The following is a 21,168-nucleotide window of genomic DNA, read 5'->3' as shown; positions in this document are numbered from 1 at the left end:
TTCCAAAATAAAACTCTTATGTGTTTTTTTAATTTATTTATTTTTTAATAAAAATCTTATATTTAGTTGATGGCTCAAATTCACAAAATCACAATTAACTTTCTCTTTCCAGGCTTGGTTACTTTATAATTTCATGGGTGTCTGGCCATATAACTTCTCTGTTGTTTAATGGGCTTATTTCTCTTGGTAAAATGCCCTTACAACTTACTTAGTTATTAAACTTTGAATACTATGCCATTATTTCTATAGTCTATCCTGTTGTGCTCTTTGTCTAGTAGAAGTAGAGATCATTGCTACCTACAATATTTTAGCATTTATGCTTAGTGCCTATAGGTTTTGAAATGTACTATGTTGGGGAATATTATTTTAAAGTGTGTTACTTTTGTTTATGTTGTGTTTGTTTAACTCGTGAAGCTGTGTTATTGTGCCTATCTGAAGTACTTGATGGTCTAATAAAGAGCTGAACATCCAATGGTGAGACAGGAGAAAAAACAGGTGGGGCTGGCAGGCAGAAGGAATTAATAAAAGGAGATCTAGGAGTGAGAGAAGGACGTGGAGGGTGGGAGCAGCCACCCAGTCACCAAACCAGCCACAGAGTAAGAGTAAAGTGAGACAGGATAATCTAGGTTGAGAAAAACTGGCAAGCAACAAGCCAAGCTAAGGCTAGACATTTATAAGTCAGAATAAGCCTCTGTGTGTGATTGATTTGGGAGCTGGATTTTGGGCTCCAAAAGAAAATAAACAAATAAACAACAATAGTACTGTACTTTCTCATTGATGTATGAGTAAAAATTTCCTTTTAAAAAGTTAAGCATTGTAAGTATGAAGAATATTTCCTAGTTTTGTTCATATCTCAACTTTTCCTCAACAGGAACAACAACCAATGATTATAACATTTACAACAAGGCCATTGATTGTAACTCACTGCATATTCAACACCAGAGAATTCATACAAAGGAGAAACCCTACAAGTGTAAAGAATGTGGTAAGGCCCTTAGTTCTCATAAAACACTTTCCATACACCAGAGACTTCATACTGGAGAAAAACCCTATAAGTGTAAAGAATGCCATAAGGCCTTCAGTACTCGCTCATCACTTTTTATACACCAGAAAAATCATACTGATGAGAAAAACTACAAGTGTGAAGAATGTGGCAAATCATTTTACTATCCTTCAATGCTGAAGCAACATCAGCGAATTCATTCTGGAGAGAAACCCTACAAGTGTGAAGAATGTGGCAGAGCTTTTTATGAACCATCATTCCTTCAGGTGCATCAACGAATTCATACAGCAGAGAAACAATACAAGTGCGAAGAATGTGGCAAATGTTTTTCCTCACTTTTGTACCTTAAACAACATCAAGCAGTTCACTCCAAAGACAATCCATACAAGTGTGAGGAGTGTGGCAAGAGGTTTTCCCAATCTGCAAAGCTTCAGGAACATCATACAATTCATAGTGCAGAGAGACCATACAGGTGTGAAGAATGTCACAAAGCCTTTCGTTATCACTCTGGCCTCGAGAACCACAAGGCAGTTCATACTGGAGAGAAACTTTACAAGTGTAAACTGAGTGGAAAAGAATTTACTAAGACTGCTTTCCTCATTGAGGACAAGGCAGCTCATCTTGCAGAGAAAGCCTACAAGTGTGAAGAGTGTGGCAAGTGTTTTTGCTCATCTTCATCACTTAAACGACATCAAATAATACATTCTGAAGACAATCCCTGCAAGTGTGAAGAGTGTGGCAAAAGGTTTTCCTCCTTTGCACACCTTCAAGAGCATCAGACAGTCCATACTGGAGAGAAACCATACAAGTGTAAAGAGTGTGGCAAATGTTTTTGCTCATCATCATCCCTTATACGACATCAACCAATCCATTCTGAAGACAATCCCTACAAGTGTGCAGAGTGTGGTAAAACGTTGTCCTGTTTTACAAACCTTCAAGAACATCAGACAATTCATACTGGAGAGAAATCATACAAGTGTGAAGAGTGTGGCAAATGTTTTTATTTATCTTCATCTCTTCGGCGACATCAAACAATTCACTCTGAAGACAATCCCTACAAGTGTGAAGAGTGTGGCAGATGTTTTTATTCATCTTTATCCCTTAGAGGACATCAGACAATCCATTCTGAAGACAATCCTTATACGTGTGTAGAATGTGGCAAACGGTTTTCCTATTCTAGGAGTTTTCGGGAACATCAAACAATTCATACTGGAGAGAAACCCTACAAGTGTGAAGAATGTCACAAAGCCTTTCATTATTTCTCATCCCTTAGGAAACACAAGAAAGTTCATACTGGGCAGAAACTCTTCAAATGTGAAGACTGTGACAGATGTTTTTCCTCTTCTGCAACCCTTAGACGACATAAAAAAAAGACCAAAATTCATTCTGAAGGCAATTCTTAAAAGTGTGGGGAATGTGGCATAGACTTTGTTAATCTTTATGTCCTTACTCAACACATGGTATAGTTATAGGGGAGAGAAATCCTACAAATGTCTTAAAATGTTTATTTTTTCAACCCTTAAAACACATCAAATGATTCATTCTGACTACAAACTCCGTAAGTGTGTGAAGTGTGGTTAAAGTCTTTGCTAAGAATTCAGGTCTTATCCAACTTTAATGACTCCACAGTGGAGAATATTAGGTTAATTATTTTGAATGTCAACACAAACATCTAACTTCCAAGAGCACAAACACTAAGCATGTCATCAGAGAAGAGTAGACTTCTCTTTGCTGTGACCTCCAACAGTGTGTTCTAGCAGTGTGTTTGAAACTTGCCTTGACTAATGAGTCTCTTTCTTCTGCAACTATAAATGTTCCCTGAAACCTTTACCATGCCCTAACATTGTCCATTGAGTGCATGGAATCTGAGATCTGGGCTGTGGCATAGTTACTGTTGTTTTTCCCAGCGGAGTCATCCAAGCTCCTGTAATATCTCCCCTTGGTGTGTAAGAATCTCTGTCTCTCTAGCAGTATCTGGCTCCTGAATCCTTATTGGTAAAATAAAAGGATAGAGAGTTAGTTAAAACTGCAGGAAAGCTCTTCCAGTCTAAGGCCTCAGTGTCAAGGCAGCAGCTGCAGAGACACAGTCATCAGCTGAGGCAGAGATGGCATCAGGTGCAGCTGCTGTGCCTCATAAAAAACAACAGTGCCCGTAGAGCAATAATGACATGAAAGTTATGAGAGGAACCAATCGCTTTTTGATTGGATTTAAAGCTTATTCCACAAACGGGAGCTAATGTGACATTAAATTGATGATACACTTTTGCCTGGGTGATATGTGCTAGGGAGAATTTTTTTAATGCTGTTATTCTAATAGGTGGATACTAACTACATCAACCCAAGTTCTCATTTTTATACCATCAGAGTGAGGCACCTCTCAACACCCACCAGAAAATTTAATTGTGTTGTCAGTGGAGATGCAAATTGGTTCAAGTGTGAGAACATTAGGCTGTGCAGGGCCCTAATGTAAAAGTGACACCTGTGGCACATATTGTAAAAGAGGTCCCTTACGTACATCTAAAGCCGAAAGTCATGGGTTTCTGAGGGAGAAGAGGCAGAAAGAATGTCAGAACCAGATATAGTAGATGTCTCCACTAAGATAGTAGAAATGTTGAAACATCTGTAGAAGAGTGAAACATTACTAGAAATGTCACTACCATTTCATGCATGAACACACTGTGGCACCAGGTGGTGGTGCACGCCTTTAATCCCAGCACTTGGGAGGCAGAGGCAGGTGGTCCAAGCTAACCTGGTCTACAGAGCAAGTTCCAGAATAGGATCCAAAGCTAAGTGGAATGAAGAAATAACACAGAAAAAGCCCCAAAAGTTGGGAGAGTAAAGTGTTTTTAAGGGTAAAAAGCAATAGGTGAAGGAATGTGGGGATTTAAATAAAACATTTAACATACATGTATTAAATTCTCCCCAAATAAATATCATTTTAATGCTTGTTGGCTTTAGACATATCCAAACTGACCTGTTTTAACAACGATTACAGCACATGAATCTGGCTGTCATAAAGCTTACAGAGGGTCAGCATCCTCCTGGGAAGGCGTCATGAGGGATCAAGTGTGAGGACTCCCAGAAGGGCTCAGATGCTGAGGACTCAGGAGCCCTGCATGAGTGTAACCTCAGGGCAGAGACAGGGACAGTTTTACAGAGATGAGATTCAGCAGACTCACCATATATTGTCCACTCATGGCTTTGCCATGACTACATAGAGTAGTGATGAACAGTGGTTTTACCTCCCTCCTACCTTCATAGTGATCACAGTTGTTGTTGTTCCTGTTACCCATCATTACTAAAGTTAGGAAAAGGGTGTAACAGTCATATAAACTTGGTGGGTAGAAAGTTACAAGACAACACATCACATATCTCTGTCATTGAGTTTTGTTAACATGATATGCACAATAAAAAAAACAGAAAAACAAACCTCTAGATTACATGGCAATGAAAGAGTCTATGATTCTGGCTTTAATCTCCATCAGAGTTGATAACAAAGAAAGGTTGATATGTGGAAAGTTTTCTTTTTTAAAAATATCTAAGATGTGGTCAGCAGTACACCTTGAACAAAGGTTGGGTGTGCTATGTGTATGTGAGTCAATGTTTTCTTCCTGCTTGGGTCTGTACCTAGTTAGTAATTTTTTCAGAATATAAGAAGATTTCATTATGAATGGAAATAACCTTAATGAATGTACATTCGTTCTACAAGAGAATGATTTTTTAGAGCTACAGTCTGTAGAGAAAGCTTCTCAAGGGACCAGTGTATGTGAGAAATATAGCAGAGATACACTCAGGAGTAAATAATATAGCAAAGGCTCACACTATCAAGAGTAGATAGTATAGCAGAAACTTATACTCTCAGGACTAAATAGTATAGCACAGACTCATATCTCAGCTGGCATTTCTCATTTAAATCTTTATTTTTTATTTATTTATTTATTTTTTTTTGGTTTTTTGAGACAGGGTTTCTCTGTGTAGCTTTGCGCCTCTCCTGGAACTCACTTGGTAGCCCAGGCTGGCCTCGAACTCACAGAGATCCGCCTGGCTCTGCCTCCCAAGTGCTGGGATTAAAGGCGTGCGCCACCACTGCCTGGCTTTATTTTTAAACTTTATTAATTTGAAAGTAAAGAATGATTTATATGTGAAAATTATCAAGAGCTGAAAACTGCAATGTTGTGGAATATTATTTTAACTAGATAAATTTGTAACTAGAGTTTTCCTGCCTTGCCCACAGTCAGGACAAATATTTGTCACCTGCCAGTCCCACAGCCACTTAGACCCAACCAAGTAAACACAGAGACTTATATTGCTTACAAACTGTATGGCCGTGGCAGGCTTCTTGCTAACTGTTCTTATAGCTTAAATTAATCTATTTCCATAAATCTATACCTTGCCACGTGGCTCGTGGCTTACCGGAATCTTCACATGCTGCTTGTCATGGTGGCGGTTGGCAGTGTCCTTCCGCCTTCCTGTTCTTTCTTTTCTCCTCTCTGTTAGTAACACCTATACTTCCTGCCTTGCCACTGGCCAATCAGTGTTTCATTTATTGACCAATCAGAGTAATTTGACATACAGACCATCCCACAGCAGACAAAGATGTGTTACATTTGTTTATCCTATGGAACATTACTTTAACTGTGTAAAGTTGTATTACATTTGTTTCTGCTTCCTTTGTTAGCAATGTAAAGATGTGTTGCATTTGTTTCATCTTGCCTGCCTAAGGCACTTGATTGCTCCAATAAAAAGCTGAATGGCCAATAGCTAGGCAGAATAGTGATATATGCAGCTCACAGGCATAGAGAATAAATAGGAAGAAAAATCTAGGGTGGAGGAAAAGTAGAAGAGAATGAGGGACAGAAGGACATGCCAGGGCCAGAAACCAAATAGCCACCGGACAGCCACAGAGACAGCAGGAAAAGAAGATATACAGAAAAAAAGAAGGATAAAGAGCCCCAAGGCAAAATATAGATAAAGAGAAACAAGTTAAGCTATACGAGCTAGCAAGAAACAAGCCTGAGCTAAGGCTGAGCATTCATAATGAATAAGTCTCCGTGCATGATTTGGGAGCTGGTTGGTGGCCCAAGAGACAGCCTATTACACTACAGAGGTCATGAATTTCTGTGCAGTTAGAAGGGACATTCAGTTAGAAGGGACATTCAGAACAGACTCTGAGGCATTCACATTGGATTTGACACTGTCTGCACTGAATGTATGCACTTATACACCATGAAAACTAAAATCCATGGCAGAGTTGGAACCTGAAAATCAGTTCTTATGTCCTCTTTCACAACCCATGTTCATTACCTGCTTTAAATCTTCCTCATCTCCTAATATTTAGCCTTTATTCTCTTTTCTACTTTAAATAGTATACGCACATACACATTTCTTCACATATGTAGATATATTACTGTCTATACTAACCATATGAGAACATGCAATATATTTCTTCATATGACTGGGTGATCTCAACTGATACATGTTCAACATTCATCCATTTTTCTGTAAAATTTTGTGATTTCTGAGGTGAGTACACATTCTTTCTCTTCTCCATTGGAAAATCACAGAAATAAGTGTCTTTTTAATTGCCATGAGATGATACATTAATAAATCATGGCTCATTGTTTCATTGTGCAAATGTCCTCTGCTGGAGAGCATAGTATCTGGTGGGCAGGCCTTTCCTTCAATCAGTAACAGTTTACATATTTATCCACAATAGGAGGTAGATAAAGCTAACTGGGAATGTCTTGGGATCCTGCATATTCAAAATCCACCCCCAGTGACACATCCCTTAAGACAAGGCCACACCTAATCCTTCCCATATAGTTTCTATCGACTGGTGCCCAAGCATTCAGTTGTATGAGCCTATAGGTGCCATTCTCATTCTAAGACCACAGTGACTTTAAATTCATAGACCATTTGAAATCTGATGTAATTGTCAGAGAGATTAAGGTCAATATTGGCAATTCTAATACCTTGAGCCAAAGATAAATGTGTTCTGAGCCAAGAGCACATCCATGGAAGCCTCTATCTTTTGGAAGTGCAATTTAATTTGAAAGGTGAGTGGCCCTCGTAGAGTTTCAGGCTCTAAACTATACTTCCAGGAAAGTTTCTTCAGGGACAGAATCCAGATAACAAAAGAAACCTTGCTATGGGATCTGGAACTATCCCAAGATTGAAGCCAAACTTGATGGCACTGTCCAAATTGTACTACTTATGTAGACACTAAGGTGCAACATGTAAGTCAACATGGAGCTTTGCAGCAGGGTTAAAGAGAACTGATTCAATATGAAAGATGGAAATGACAGCTAAGTTGTCTTGGAAACTGCTGTGGGATGTCTTTCCGTACGCTGTGAATATGTGTTGCTCTGATTGGTTGATAAACAAAGCTGCATTGACTTATGGCAGGACAGGATAAGGTTAGGAGGAACATACAATCTAAAGACAAGATGAAGAAGGGTGGAGTCGGGGGAGATTCGAACCAGCTGCCCAAGGAGCAACAAGATGCCAGCAGACTGGTAATGCATGGCCACATGGCAACATATAGATTAATAGAAATGGGTTGGATTAAGTTATAAGAGCTAGCTAACAAGAAGCCTGACCCATAGGCCATACAGTTTGTAAATAATATAAGTCTCTGTATGCTTACATAGGACCAAACAGCTGTGGGACTCAAGTGGGAGAGATTCATCCATCTTGGGCCCAGGCAGGACCAGAGAAACTTCCAGCTACAGGAAACCCATCCTACACTCATGACAGAAACATAGCAAAGTCTAGACAAAAGCTATCTTTTCTTCAGAGTGAAGAGATGAAAGTTGGAGTTTACACAATTCTTTGGAATTCAGACATTTCAATCAGGATCCTCAGATAGCGTGCATGCGATGTTGCAGGATTTGCAATTTCCCACTGCGTTTCTGTCTCACTTATTCTTATCTTTTCTTGCTAGATGACATCTGCCTTGTGGAATGGCAGGTCCCCACTATTCCATGGCATGTTGAAGCCATAATATTGTAAGTACAGTGGGATAAGCAATTGTTTGAGTTACAAAGTCAGTTTGACTCTTTGGAGTATTAGATTCTAGAAGAACATAGAGAAGTGGACTGCTTTTCCCAGTAAGAGATGAAAGTGAAACTCTCAGAAGCTGCCAGGGTAGAGGTTATGGTATATAGTTAGGTATTTGATTGTCACATTCCAATAAGATTATTTGATATGTTTGTATTTTAGAAATACTAATTTCTGTGTCCTGATTTTGAGAAACTGAGGTAAATTCAAGGCAGAAGCCATGAATTTCAAGATACTGTCACATAGGAATCCTTTCAGCATCAGAGAAGAGGAAATTGAACACAGCAGATGAAATCTCTACAGAGGGAATTTCAGCAATGGATAAGGGTGAGGTGTCGTTACACACCCGTGTTTGAGCCTGGAGCTGAGTCCCTCCATTTTGGAGAGGAGCAGCTTGTAAGCATGAGCTCACAGCACACCTGGTGCCAAATACACACCTGGCATTGTGAAAAGACAGAAACCAAAGCTCAGAGAGCATAGTTAAAATTGTAGTAGAGCCCTCCCAAAACTCAACTTTTTAACTTACATTAACAGTTGAGAGTTTCAGGGGACTAAGGACAGGTGACAAAGCCTGAGAGGGATCATGGAGATCTTTATAAGGAAATGTCAGAGAGTTGAACTTTAACTTCCTTCAGTGATCATCTCTGTGTCCCTGAGGAATCTCCTACACTGTAGGGATTCCAATGTTCACAGGAAAACTGTTTTACAAGCTGTGGTGGCAAATCCATGTCTGGAACATGAAGTGTCAGTACAGAGCAACATGGATTATTTATATGTAGAACTGCATATTAAGACAAAGCCTAACTTGTACTCAAACTGCTTTACCATGTATGTTTTATTCATTTATATTGTTGGGTTTTTTTTTAGTTTTTTGTTGTTATAATTTCTGTTTTTTCTTTTCTTTTGTATTTTTTGTTTTGTTTTGTTTTTTTCCTTTTTATTTATACAGAAGGTCTCTAAATTTTCCAGTACAGGTTTGGATTGGGTCCATTTGTCAGAAGCTGTCAGCACTTAGAAGCACATTCAGGCACACCAAGGTGTGGCAACATTCCTGGTAGGCTATACCTGGCTTGGTTCCAGAGAGTAGCACTAAGCCCTAATCCATCTTCTGTTTAGCAGACACTCTTTATTTCTCTTGTTTCCCAATGTGAATCTTGTCTCAGAGTCTCCTAAGGATACAAAACCTATGCAAAACTTGGTTCATGAAATCCAGAAAACTGTGGTACCTGATGAATCCAGAAATTTGCACTTGGCACTGTATTTTTGGAAGCTTCTTTCAGGTTGTTTTGAACATATGGAAATCAACTGGCTAAAGTGTAAATATGGAGAAAAATAAAAATGCCCTGGGTGAAGAGAAAGGTCTTCAGTCCTTAGAGTCTGGATCCATTTGTGTAGCTGAAGTTTTCCTGATCCTGCCTCACCCATGGCCATGACAAATCACTCTCACCCACCAGTACCACAGCCTCTCTGATCCAAGTAAACACACAGAGACTTATATTACTTATAAACTGTATGGCTGTGGCAGGCTTCTTGCTATCTAGTTCTTATATCTTAAATTAACCCATTTCTATTAATCTATACCTTGCCACATGGCTTGTGGCTTACCGGTATCTTTACATGTTGTTTCTCATGGTGGCAGTGGCTGGCAGCACCTCCTGACTCAGCCTTCCACCTCCCAGAATTGTCCTCCCTCCTTATCCCGCCTACACTATACTTCCTGCCTGGCTACTGGCCAATCAGCATTTTATTTATCAATCAATCAGAGCAACACATTCACAGCATCCCAAGCACATCTGCAGCAGCAGAAGGCTAGATTCATTCTTCAGGTGCCTCTGAGTCTTCGTTCAATGGACATTGGTGACCCACACATCTGTGCTATGACAATTGGCCGCCAACATGTGGCTTGAAGGACAAAAGATCCACTGAGGAAGTAAAGAGGAGCCAGCTATCTAAAGAACGGGAAGGAAGTACCCTCAGGGTAAGGGGACTCTAGGATTGGCAGGGTCATGGGGGATTTAAACTCCCCATCTCAGGAGCAACAAAATGTGCAGTTGCTAAAATGCTTGTCAAAAAAAAAATTGGTAATTGCACAATTTTTAAACATAGGAATAGAGTGGCTCCTGGGACAGGAAATAAATTAAGGAAAAAGACCTTTCTCAATAGAGAAAAGGGAAAGAAAGAAAATAAAAAAGGAAATCTTCACAACAAAAAAAAAAAAAAGGAAGGAAGGAAAGGGAAGTGAAAGGAAATTTCTCTATGCAAAAGGGAGAAAATTTTAATCAAGAAAAAAAGGATTTTCCCAGTGAAAAGGGGGAAAATGTGGAAACTAGGGCTGAAGATTAAGAGGCCTTGTAAAAGAAACATAAAGGAAAGAAAAAGCCTCTTCGGAGTGTTGTGCCTGTGTCTTGGAACACCCAGAGACCGCCAAGGATCCAGTTTTTGATGCAAACACACAAGGGTCTTTTTATTATCAGATTCGAACCTGGGCCTTTAACCTATGCTCCCATGCAATGAATACAGGAAAATTCAGAGGCCACATGCCCAGGAGTAAAAAGTTTTTATAGGGAAACACCATAAGCTGGAAATTGGCAACTTGGGATTGGGTAGAAGGGGTATGGGGCCAGGTGAATTTTTGAAACTACTGCTCCAGACTTTGGGCACAAAACCACATTTGAAACCATTGGATTAGACTTTTGGTGGGGAACCACAACTTGCTGAGCAGGATTATCTGGGTTGCCCGGCAGGATTATCTAGATATCTTCAAAGGCCATAAATCTCAGACAGGATGTCTGCAAGAGCATCTGGATCTTGTTAAACTTTACTTCCCTGGATCTGTTCTAGTTGCCATGGCACATTCCTGAGATTCTTCCTGGAATCTCACCTGAGTACAGCAGGTGGTCTGAGATGGTGGCCCTTTCCCTAAGATGGGGTCTGTAAAAGTCAAGTCGAGATCTTCACACCCAGTAGAAATAGAAGAAGAAAAGACTCTTTCTGATATAAGAAATTGAGGATAAAAAACTCTGAGTTCTTTCGGCCTGTCAGCTCTTTCACAGACCTGCCTGCCAGCACAGAGCGGCAGCATCTGAATAACAAGGAATCAACAGCTGGGGCCTCACTGCTTCCGCCTCAACAAGCACAGCCCGGAGCTTAGAGTTTTCTTGTCTGTTTGCTTAACTTTGGTTTAAATATTTTTTTATTTTTTCCCTCAGAGCAGGGACAACTCAATATTAAATATCCCTTCATGAGTAATGTTTTTAGTTTTTTTCCTAATGGTGGGAATTGTTATGTCCAGATGGTAGGGACCCCCAAAAGACCACTACGAAGACTGAATCCCATCTGTAAAAGCAAAGAGCCTTTATTTCAAGCTTGGAGTGTGGAGGGGCCCCAAAACAGCTTGATCACACAGCAGCCATGACAGGCTTAGGGGTCTAGACACAGCTTCTGTGACAGGCTTACTGGCAGGCAACACCCAGATCCAGGAAAAGCCTTAAGCTGACACCACCCAGGGATCCACCCAGGGGTGGGGAAGCACCTGACATCCCAAACATTCCAACCATTAGATAGGGTGGCCAGATGTCTTTGAGTCTAGCACACACCTATTTTTTGTTTTACAGCTACCCCCAGACAATTGTCAGCCAATCAGGGTCCTGGACCCTGGAAATCCCCTCATTCCAACCTCTGCTACGATAAAAATCCCACCCTCCTTGGGCTCAGGGCTCTCTGCTCTCACCGCTGTGTTGGACAGACAGAGGGACCAAGCTCTGGAGCTTGAAATAAAGGATCTTTGCTTTTACATGTGGGATTTGGTCTCCGTGGTGGTCTTTTGGGGATCCCTGTGATCTGAGCATAACAGGAGCTTGGTCTCTCTGTCTGTCCAGTGCAGTGGTGAGAGCAGAGAGGCCTGAGCCCGGGCAGGGTGGTTTTTTTTTTTTTTTTTATCATAGTAGAGGTTGGGGTGAGGGGATTTCCAGGGTCCAGGACCCTGACTGCTTGACTTTTGTCTAAGGTATAGGTGTGTGCTATGGAATGTCAGGTATTTCCCCTTAGATGCAGGCCCTCCCTGGGTGGGGTCAGCTTATGAACTTTTCTGGATCCAGGTGTTGTGTGCCAGCAAGCCTGTCACAGAAGCTATGTCTGGGCCTCCAATCCTGTCAGGGCAGTTGTGTGGTCAACTACCCCCACAATAAATCATTAGTAGTTCCTTCATGGGAGAAAAAGGAAGTTTAAATGGGTCCAACATCTGGTGAGGAAGGGTTGCAGTTGAGAAATGGAATGATATGTCCATGCTGTTTGAATTTCCAGAGGTATTAATCATCCACGGTATGGAGATTGTTCTCTTCTTTTGATTGTCTAATAATTGTTTAGATGAATGTTTGAATTTCATGGTAGATAAATTGAAGGAACAGGATTCACAATTTTAAAGTATATATTGAGTATGCTCTTGTCTGCTTATCATTACTGAGAATGTGGCTCTGCTCTTTAAGTTGCTTTCTAGAAAATTTTGGTTAAATTTTTAAAAATGTTAACACCTGAAACAGATTGGGTTGTTAGCTTATTAATGAGGTTGCTATGATAAAAACTCATAGAAAATAATCTCTCACCAATAAAGAGCTTAGAAGATCATTTTTCCACTAAATAAAATACAGATAAAGTGTGATCCACACTGTTAATAATTGGCAGCTTGCATTAATGTGTTACTTGGGATCTATAAAAAAGGATACTCTTTTTAAGATTTTATAAAAATACTCCAGAGTATTGCCTAAAGTTACCTCTTAAAATCCTATAGAGATTGCTTTTATTGCTTTTATAGATGGCATATGTAAAAAGAACCATGGAAATAGAAGCTGGTGATAGAAATGCTCAATTATTATTGCTTCCATATCTTAAAGGCAAAGTGGTGCCTATATGTAGAACTGGAGGCTTTGGAAGTACAGGGAAAAAAGGTGTTTTAGCAAACAGTTATCAATGATGAATGGCCTAAATTAAAAGTAAAACTTAATGGGCTTGTGATTGAAGGATTATTGGATTCTGGTACTGATATATCTATAATTTCATAAGAATCTTGGGCTCCCAACTGGCCTTTACAAGAAATCTCCACTCAATTTGTAGGCATTTGAACCTTATCTCAAGTAAAACAAGGGTGTAGAGTGGCTTAAATATATAGGACCAGAAGGACAAGAAGGGATATCAAAGCCTTATGTGGCTGATATGGCCATTATTTTATAGGGAATAGATGTTACGACAATGGGGAGGCCAAATTAATATTCCTACAATTTCAGAAACAGTTCATAAAATGAAGTTAAAAATGGAGTATATTCCTGCACCGGGCGGCGGTGGTGGCACACACCTTTAATCCAGCACTCAGGAGGCAGAGGCAGGCAGATCTATGTGAGTTTGAGACCAGCCTGGTCTACAGAGTGAGATCCAGGACAGGCACCAAAACTACACAGAGAAACCCTGTCTCGAAAAACCAAAAAGAAAAAAAAAAGGAGTATATTCCTGGGGAAGGTATTGAAAAGAATTATAAGAGAAAGTCATAGGCTATGCAGGCTGTACAAAGGCAAGATTGGACAGGAATTGGATATCCAAATTTAGAGTAGGGGCCGCTGCCAGCAGTCCTACTGCTCGGCCTTTAAAATGGCTAAGAAGCCTGGATGTGTAAAGCAGTGGCCCTTAACTAAAGGAAAATTACAGGCACTTAAACAATTACTAAAAAACAACAACAACAAAAAAAAACAAATGCTAAGCACATAGAGAAAACTACTAGTCCTTGGGATTCTCCTGTGCTTGTAATAAAAAAGAAATCTGGAAAATGGAGAATGTTGTCTGATTTGAGAACTATTAATAATATAATTCAACCTATGGGAACTTTGCAGCCTGGAATCCTTTTACCTTCTTTATTATTTAAAGATTGGCCTATTATAGTGATTGATTCACAGGGTTCCTTCTTTATTATTCCTTTACAAAAACAGGCTAGAAATAAATTTGCTTTTACAATGCTTACTAATAATAATGCTCAACCAGTAAGAAGATATCACTGAATGTCCTCCCACAGAGAATGCTAAGTAGCCCAACTTTATGTCAATATTTTGTAAATCAACCACTGGAAATGGTATGTAAACAATTTCCTTAGTCTATTATTTATCATTATATGGTAGATTATTGGCTGCTTCTGCTATAGATACCTTAGAAAAAATGTTTAATATAATAAACAAATTTTTACCCTATTGGGGATTATGGATTTCTCCTGAAAAAAACACAAAGAGGAGATTCTCTTAATTATTTAGAATTTAAATTGAGTAAACAGAGAATTCAGCCACAAAAAGTACAGATTAGGAAAGATCATTTGCACACTGTTAATGATTTTCAAAATTTATTGTGTGATATTAATTGGTTGTGGCCTACAATTGGATTGTCTACCTCAGAATTGAGTAATTTGTTTCAAATCTTGCAAGGTGACTCAAATTTACTCAGATTTAAACAGTTCAATACAGTTAACAGCTGAAGTTGAAAGGGAATTAGCCCAGGTAGAATGAAAATTACAAAATGACTATATGGATACATTAAACCTCACAAACAGGTGTATTTTAGTAATTTTACATTTAAATCATTCTCCTACTGGACTCATTTTGCAGAAAGAAGATTATATTTTGGAATGGATTTTCTTAGCTCACAGAGTAAAAAAATTAAAAAACTATATAGAAAACATTTCTGAACTAATCATAAAGGGAAGATTAAGACTTCATCAATTGTCAGGTATGGATCCAGCTGAGACTGTGGCACCCTATGCCAATGCTGAAATTAGGCAATTATGGGAGGTTAATGATGATTGGCAAAGAGCTTGTAGTAATTTCTTAGGAGAAATTAACAACAAATATCCAAAAAGTAAGTGAATTTGGTTTATAAAAAGAACTGAATGGATTTTTTCCCTCACATAGTGAAAAGGACACCTGTAGTCAGAAGATTTCCTGTGTTCCACCCAGCCTATGGTCAGAACAAATCTCTTACCCAAGACCCATAGCCATTTACAAAATAATCACTCAGAGGCTTATATTAATTATGAACTAGATGGCCTAAGGTTCAAGCTTCTTGCTAGCTAACCCTTATAACTTAACCCATTTCTATTAATCTATAAGTTGCCATGTGGCTGTGGCATTACCAGTCTGATGGCATCTTGCTGCTCTTTGGGTGGCAGCTGGCATCTGTCTCACTCTGCCCTTCTCTCTGTCTCTCCTGGCTGTAAGCTTTCTTGACATAGGCCCAAACAGCTTTATTTACTAACCAATGGGAACAGCATGTATTCACAGTGTACAGAAAGACATCTCACAGCAGGCACCTATTTCTGGGGCTCTTACATTCTATACTGATACAAGTTAAAACTGATACTGCTCCAGCTTACATTTCCGATAAAATGAAACAATTTTTTTGCACATTACAAGATAAAACACATTACTAGGATACCATACAATCCTACAGGACAAGCAATTATTGAAAAATCTAATCACATTCTAAAAGAGATACTTGTTAAACAAAAGGGGGATATGAGGACCCACAGGGATAGATTGCATAATGCTTTACCAAGCTGCTAAAAACTATTGGATTCTGGAAAAAAAAAAAAAAAACCAAAATGTTAATTCAATCAGGCCATCTATTGTAAATCTTTTAACATCAAAATAGTCCAGGGAAAGTGTTAAGTTGAGGCCTAGATTATGCTTACATTTCCACAGGAGATGGAAAAATTGCAGATCCAATCAAAATTGATAAAAATCTAGCATGCACAAGAGACATCTCCAAGTATACTGCAGATGCAGAGATGCCTCTGCCAAAGTTGAGACACAAGGAGACCTTTGCAACAAACTAATCTTCACAACTGGGAACAGCTTAAGAATTTGTCTAACAAAGGAAAAATGATATTTCACATGACTCACAAGAGTCTAAATGCTACAAACTTATTTCTTGCCATGCTTTCCATGGTAACTGTACAGGTAAAAGGGATGGAGCATAGTTATTGCTCTTTTATCCCTAACCCCCCAAGTAACTTAGCAGTGAGTTGGGGAGATATGAATAATTCTGTATTAATTCTGTAATAATGTAATTAATCTTTTTGGTCCTCACTGATATGGATTCACAAAATGCCCCCACAGTTGGGCATGGTTGAACTTCCACCTAATCAAAAGGTCTCACATGACCAGGACCCCGTGGCTTTGCGTGGTTGTGTAAAGCACGCAGCACAACCATGTGGTCTACTCGCATGGGTGGAATAGCCACATGGGCCTGTGTGCGCAGGCACGGCCCAGTCTTTATAGGCTGGTGCCATGATTCCTGGTCCCATCTTTACTCATGTGTCCTTTCCACAGGCCTGTGCACCTCTGTCTCTTTACCTTATCTTAATAAAACTCTTGTTAGTGGATTCTGTTGTGTTTCATGACATTTCCTTGCAGGATAAGAGCGCCGCAAATAACCAACACTCATGACAACTGAGGTCCTGTTCAACCAATGAAGGAGGGTAAAATGATTGACAATTACAAAGTTGGAGTACAGGGAATTCCTATTTGCATGGGAAATGGAATTCAGGGCCTAACTATAACCTCTCAAATATGGCTATCCATAGTCAATATTATCCAAGATTATCATAATAAGTCTTATATGCTTCATGAATCTGGTTTTAAAGGACAGGAGAATAATGCTACTAGTTCCATAAATCTACTATTCTGGAAGATGAGGGTTACCAACAAGGAATCTGACTGGGTCCATTGGCCACAATGTAAGAGTGAGAAACTTCAAGTGCTAATTAATCTCCTAAGGAGCCTTCATTGACTGGAGACCTCATGGCTTCCCTCAAGGAAAAGATTCTCACTCGAGTTAAGATGGAAATGATATAATACAATCGGAACTATAGAAATCAGTGCTTCTGTTAATGAACCTATTTGGTGGTGTGGAGTTAGAATGGCAAGTCTTCCTGCAGTTTTGGCAATTCAATTCAGACTAACTTATAGAACTTGTCAAGTGCTTTCCACCCTCTTAAGGCATGGGAAGGAAAATTAAACATTAACAATGATAAGTACACTCTGTCTTTTAGACTAAATCAAAGCCATCCTTTTATGACATGTGTACCATTACCTTACTTGCTTCTGAAAGAGTCTGTACAATGGCACCCAAATAATTACAACATCACTTTTGAATACTGTACCCTTCATACCTGTTTTAATTCTTGTATGTTTTATATTTGACCTTTGATAGTTTATATATTCTTAGAGCAAGGCCAGCAATCTGGATACCAGTGAAATTGTCAAGGCCACGGTAAGACTACCTTGTGATGATCATGGTACAGAAGCTCACTGAATGAATATTAAAAATAACACATCCAGTGGTTGAATTGGATGTTGCAGTTATTATGGGAATCATTGCATTGACAGGTCCAACAGCAACAGCTGGAGTAGCACTTCATAAAGAAATCCAAACCGCTGAATTCATTAGACACTGGCATAGACATTCAGAAGAATTTTGGACTGAACAAAATAAGATTGATAATAAGATAGTAAATGAATTAGCTGAGTTAAGGCAAGCTGTTGTATTCTTAGGGGATCAGTTAGAAATTTTGAAGGAGCAGATAAAATTAAAATGTGATTGGAATGTTTTCTTGTTATTGTATCAGACCCTTATGATTTAATGAAAGCAAGTATGATTGGGATAAGTTTAAGATATTTGATGGGTCACCCTAATTCTCAAATGGTTTATGATTTACAGAACGAAATTAAAGAGACTTTTGCAAAAAAAAAAAAAAAATTACCTGATAGGACACAAATGGATATTATAGGAAGTTTGGCAGATGCCATTGTAAGGATTCTGTCCTTAATTATTTCACCAGCCTGTGACGCCATCCCAGCCTAAAAAGCGAGCAGGCCTTCTGTGCATCCCTTTCTCCTCTTCTCTTTCCTCTCTCTCCCTCCCTCCCTCTCTCTCTCTCTCTCTCTCTCTCTCTCTCTCTCTCTCTCTCTCTCTCTCTCTCTCTATCTATCTCTCTCTCTCTCTCTCCCCCAATAAAGCTCTAAAAAGGTAACTATGGCTCTTGACTCTTCCTGTCATGGATACATCCAGCACTCTCCTCCATCACCATGGTTGCCACGGGCACCAGCCAGCCACCAGTGTTGCTGCGTAACCAACATTGGTGCCATTCAGACTCGGATACACCACCGAGACCTGCTGTGACTGCTGCCGCTTGCCACCTCCTCCACCATAGAGCAAGACCGTGAGACCGTGAGTGCACGCGCATCCCTCGCCACTGGACCCCCTACACAGCTAGCACTAATGATACCACCATGTTTTTTTTTTTTTTTTTTTTGCTTGCAATAGGGATTCTTTATTGTTTGCTACTGGGTGTGCCAAGCTAGCTGAATGCTTGGTTTCAAGGATTCTCTTGTGTCTGTTTCCCATCTCTCCCTAGGAGTGCTGGGGTTATAGATATGCACTATTGTACTCAGTTCTTGTGTGGTTCTGGGGGTTCAAATTCAGGTCCTTGTGCTTACACAGCAAATGCTTTCCCACTGGGCCATCTCCCTGATCCCTTCAGCCTTCTAAAGACATTAATCTCGTTTATAGCCACGATGATTCTTTAACACAGTGAGTCTGCCATTCTCCAAGCTGTAGTCTGAGCTATATTCTTTGTGACGGACACCCCGGGGGTTGTCCTTGGGCTGTGCTGGCAATGGCAGGCACATTTTCACTCCTGACAAGGGGGTAAATGCTGTCTAGGATACAACGGTGGACCGACTCCAGCACAGCTGCAGCCCTCACAATCCCTTAATGAAGAGGATCTGTGACTTGAGCTGATTCTTAGATCTCTCTCCACTCTCGGGGATGCCCAAGATTGGAGTCTGATCCCAGTTTGTTATTTTATTTTTTTCTCTCAGCTACAGCCATGGCACAAAGGGGCGGATACATTTACCACCTACACTGGAGGATAGGGGCAGGTACCAATAACTCTGGCTGAATAACAGCTTTGTGGGAACTTCTGCCAGCAAATGGGCAAAAGCCATAGAACAAAGGGGCAGGTACTGGTAAACCTGGATGCATAACAGAGTTGCGAGAACTTCTACCAGCGAACGGACAAATAAAAAATTTACTTTATCTCCAAGCTTTCTGCTAAAGCTCTAAACCCTTCTTCCTCCCCACTTCTGCGTCTGCCACATGCAATCTTTTCTGTCTGACTTCCATCGGCAGTGGGCGGGCACAAATGGGCGGGCTTGTGTGGTTTCTACGACTCTCACCCTAACTTACCTTAACTCCACCCACTCATTCTCAAACTGCCTTGAAAAGCACAGACGGGTCTGGCAGCGGCTAAGATCCAAACAAATAAGTTTACAGTAGTCAGGATGGCTCCTAAGCCAAAAATCAGCTTATAGCCTCAGACAAGTCTTCCAAAAGGATCAGTTTATAGTCTGTCTCCTGGCAGATCTTCTAAAATCTGTCCTTAAGCCACCAATCATCAGGAAAAAAACAAATCAGGACATGGAGTAAAATCCATCTCTTGTTCCCCACACCTCCCCAACTAAAACTTAAGCATCTGGAGAGCAAGGCTCCTGACCCCACAGGCAAGAGAGTCATCTGTGGCATTTAAGGTGTGCCAGGGAAGAGGTAAATGCCCGAAAACAAAATTGCCAAGTGCTGGCACTCACTGACTCCCAAAAGCTGTTGGGTCCCTGTTTTAAGTGAGGAAAAGGCCACAGGCTAGCAAATGCCCTGCCAGGCCATCAACAGCTTTGTTAAAAGTGCCTCCTAGAAAGACAACGAGTCAGCTGACTGCCCCCAGGCACCAAGATGCATGTGTACATTGTAGTTGGAGTTTTCCTGCCTGGCCCACAGTCAGGACAAATCTCTGTCACCCGCCAGTCCCACAGCCACTCAGACCCGACCAAGTAAACACAGAGACTTATACTGGTTACAAACTGTATGGCCGTGGCAGGCTTCTTGCTAACTGTTCTTACAGCTTAAATTAATCCATTTCCATTAATCTATACCTTGCCACATGGCTCGTGGCTTACCGGTATCTTCACATTCTGTTTCTCATCATGGCGGCTGGCAGCGTCTCTCTGACTCAGCCTTCCACTTCCCAGCTTTATTCTCCTTGTCCCGCCTACACTTCCTGCCTAGCCAATGGCCAATCAGTGTTTTATTTATTAACTAATTAGCAACACATTTGCCATACAGAACATTCCACAGCAGTACATCAAGCTAAGTATCGGGGTCTATGGGGGTCCAGCCCCTCGATAGTCCCCTCCCAGGGTCCGGGAAGAATCTACAACCAGCTGATAATTAATCTTTGATGAAAAGTAATGAATCTATGTACACAAGACTCCTTAGTTCATATACTTTATTATTCTGTGATAGTTCTCTCTCTACACAGCTTCTATTCTGCTCTCATGTCTAGCTCCTTTCTTGCCTGATTTCTCTATATTTATCTACTGTCCCCTCTAGGTTCTATTTTAATTCTGTCATCTAGTTCTGTCCCTTCTAGGTTCTCATCTATCTATTCTTTCCCCTATGAGCTCCTCTCCCATCTCCTTCTCTCTCATCTGGCTCTTCCTCATCTTGTTCTTCCCCATCTGGCTCATCCTCATCTTCCATCTCATTCCTCTAGTCCTCTCTTCTAGCCCTTCAATCTAGTTCTTCCCCATCTCAGTTTGTTCCTCTCAAGTTCTTACCCATCTAGTTCTTCCAGTCTCTTTTCTCTTCTCCGTCCTGTGCCCAGGAAGTCCCGGTATATAAAGGGAGGGTCTGAGCTAAATTGTGTAAAGCTATTACTTAACGTCCACCTCTCCTAGGCGGTGTCTCCTTGTGGAATTTACCTTAAGTCAGGAGACTTGCCTGTGGGCTGTTATCATTGTTAGTCCTCAGTAGGTGGGCACCCCCCGGGTGGTGTCTCCTTATGGAATTTAAGTCAGGAGACTTGCAGGTGGGCTGTTATCATTGTTATCCTCGGAAGTTGGGCGCCCACCTGGGTGGTGTCTCCTGTAGTCCTTGAAAGTGGTAAGGGAGATAATCTGATTCCAGAGAAAGCCTTTCCTGAGGCTGTTCTCCAAATACCTGGAGTGTGTATGTCCAGAGAG

General features: G+C 40.4%; 1 pseudogene; it reads left to right on the top strand.

The window, feature by feature from the left end:
* Positions 1 to 16,472, top strand: part of LOC128113812 (zinc finger protein 729-like) — an 87,754-nt pseudogene extending 71,282 nt beyond the window's left edge.
* The last annotated feature ends 4,696 nt before the right edge of the window (positions 16,473 to 21,168 follow it).

Source organism: Peromyscus californicus, unplaced genomic scaffold (genome assembly GCF_007827085.1).
Source record: "Peromyscus californicus insignis strain IS unplaced genomic scaffold, ASM782708v3 Scaffold_18__1_contigs__length_77618521, whole genome shotgun sequence".
NCBI classification, from domain to species: Eukaryota; Metazoa; Chordata; class Mammalia; order Rodentia; family Cricetidae; genus Peromyscus; species Peromyscus californicus.
The sequence above is the reverse complement of the archived record's forward strand: the minus strand, read 5'-3'. Positions and strand labels throughout refer to the sequence as shown.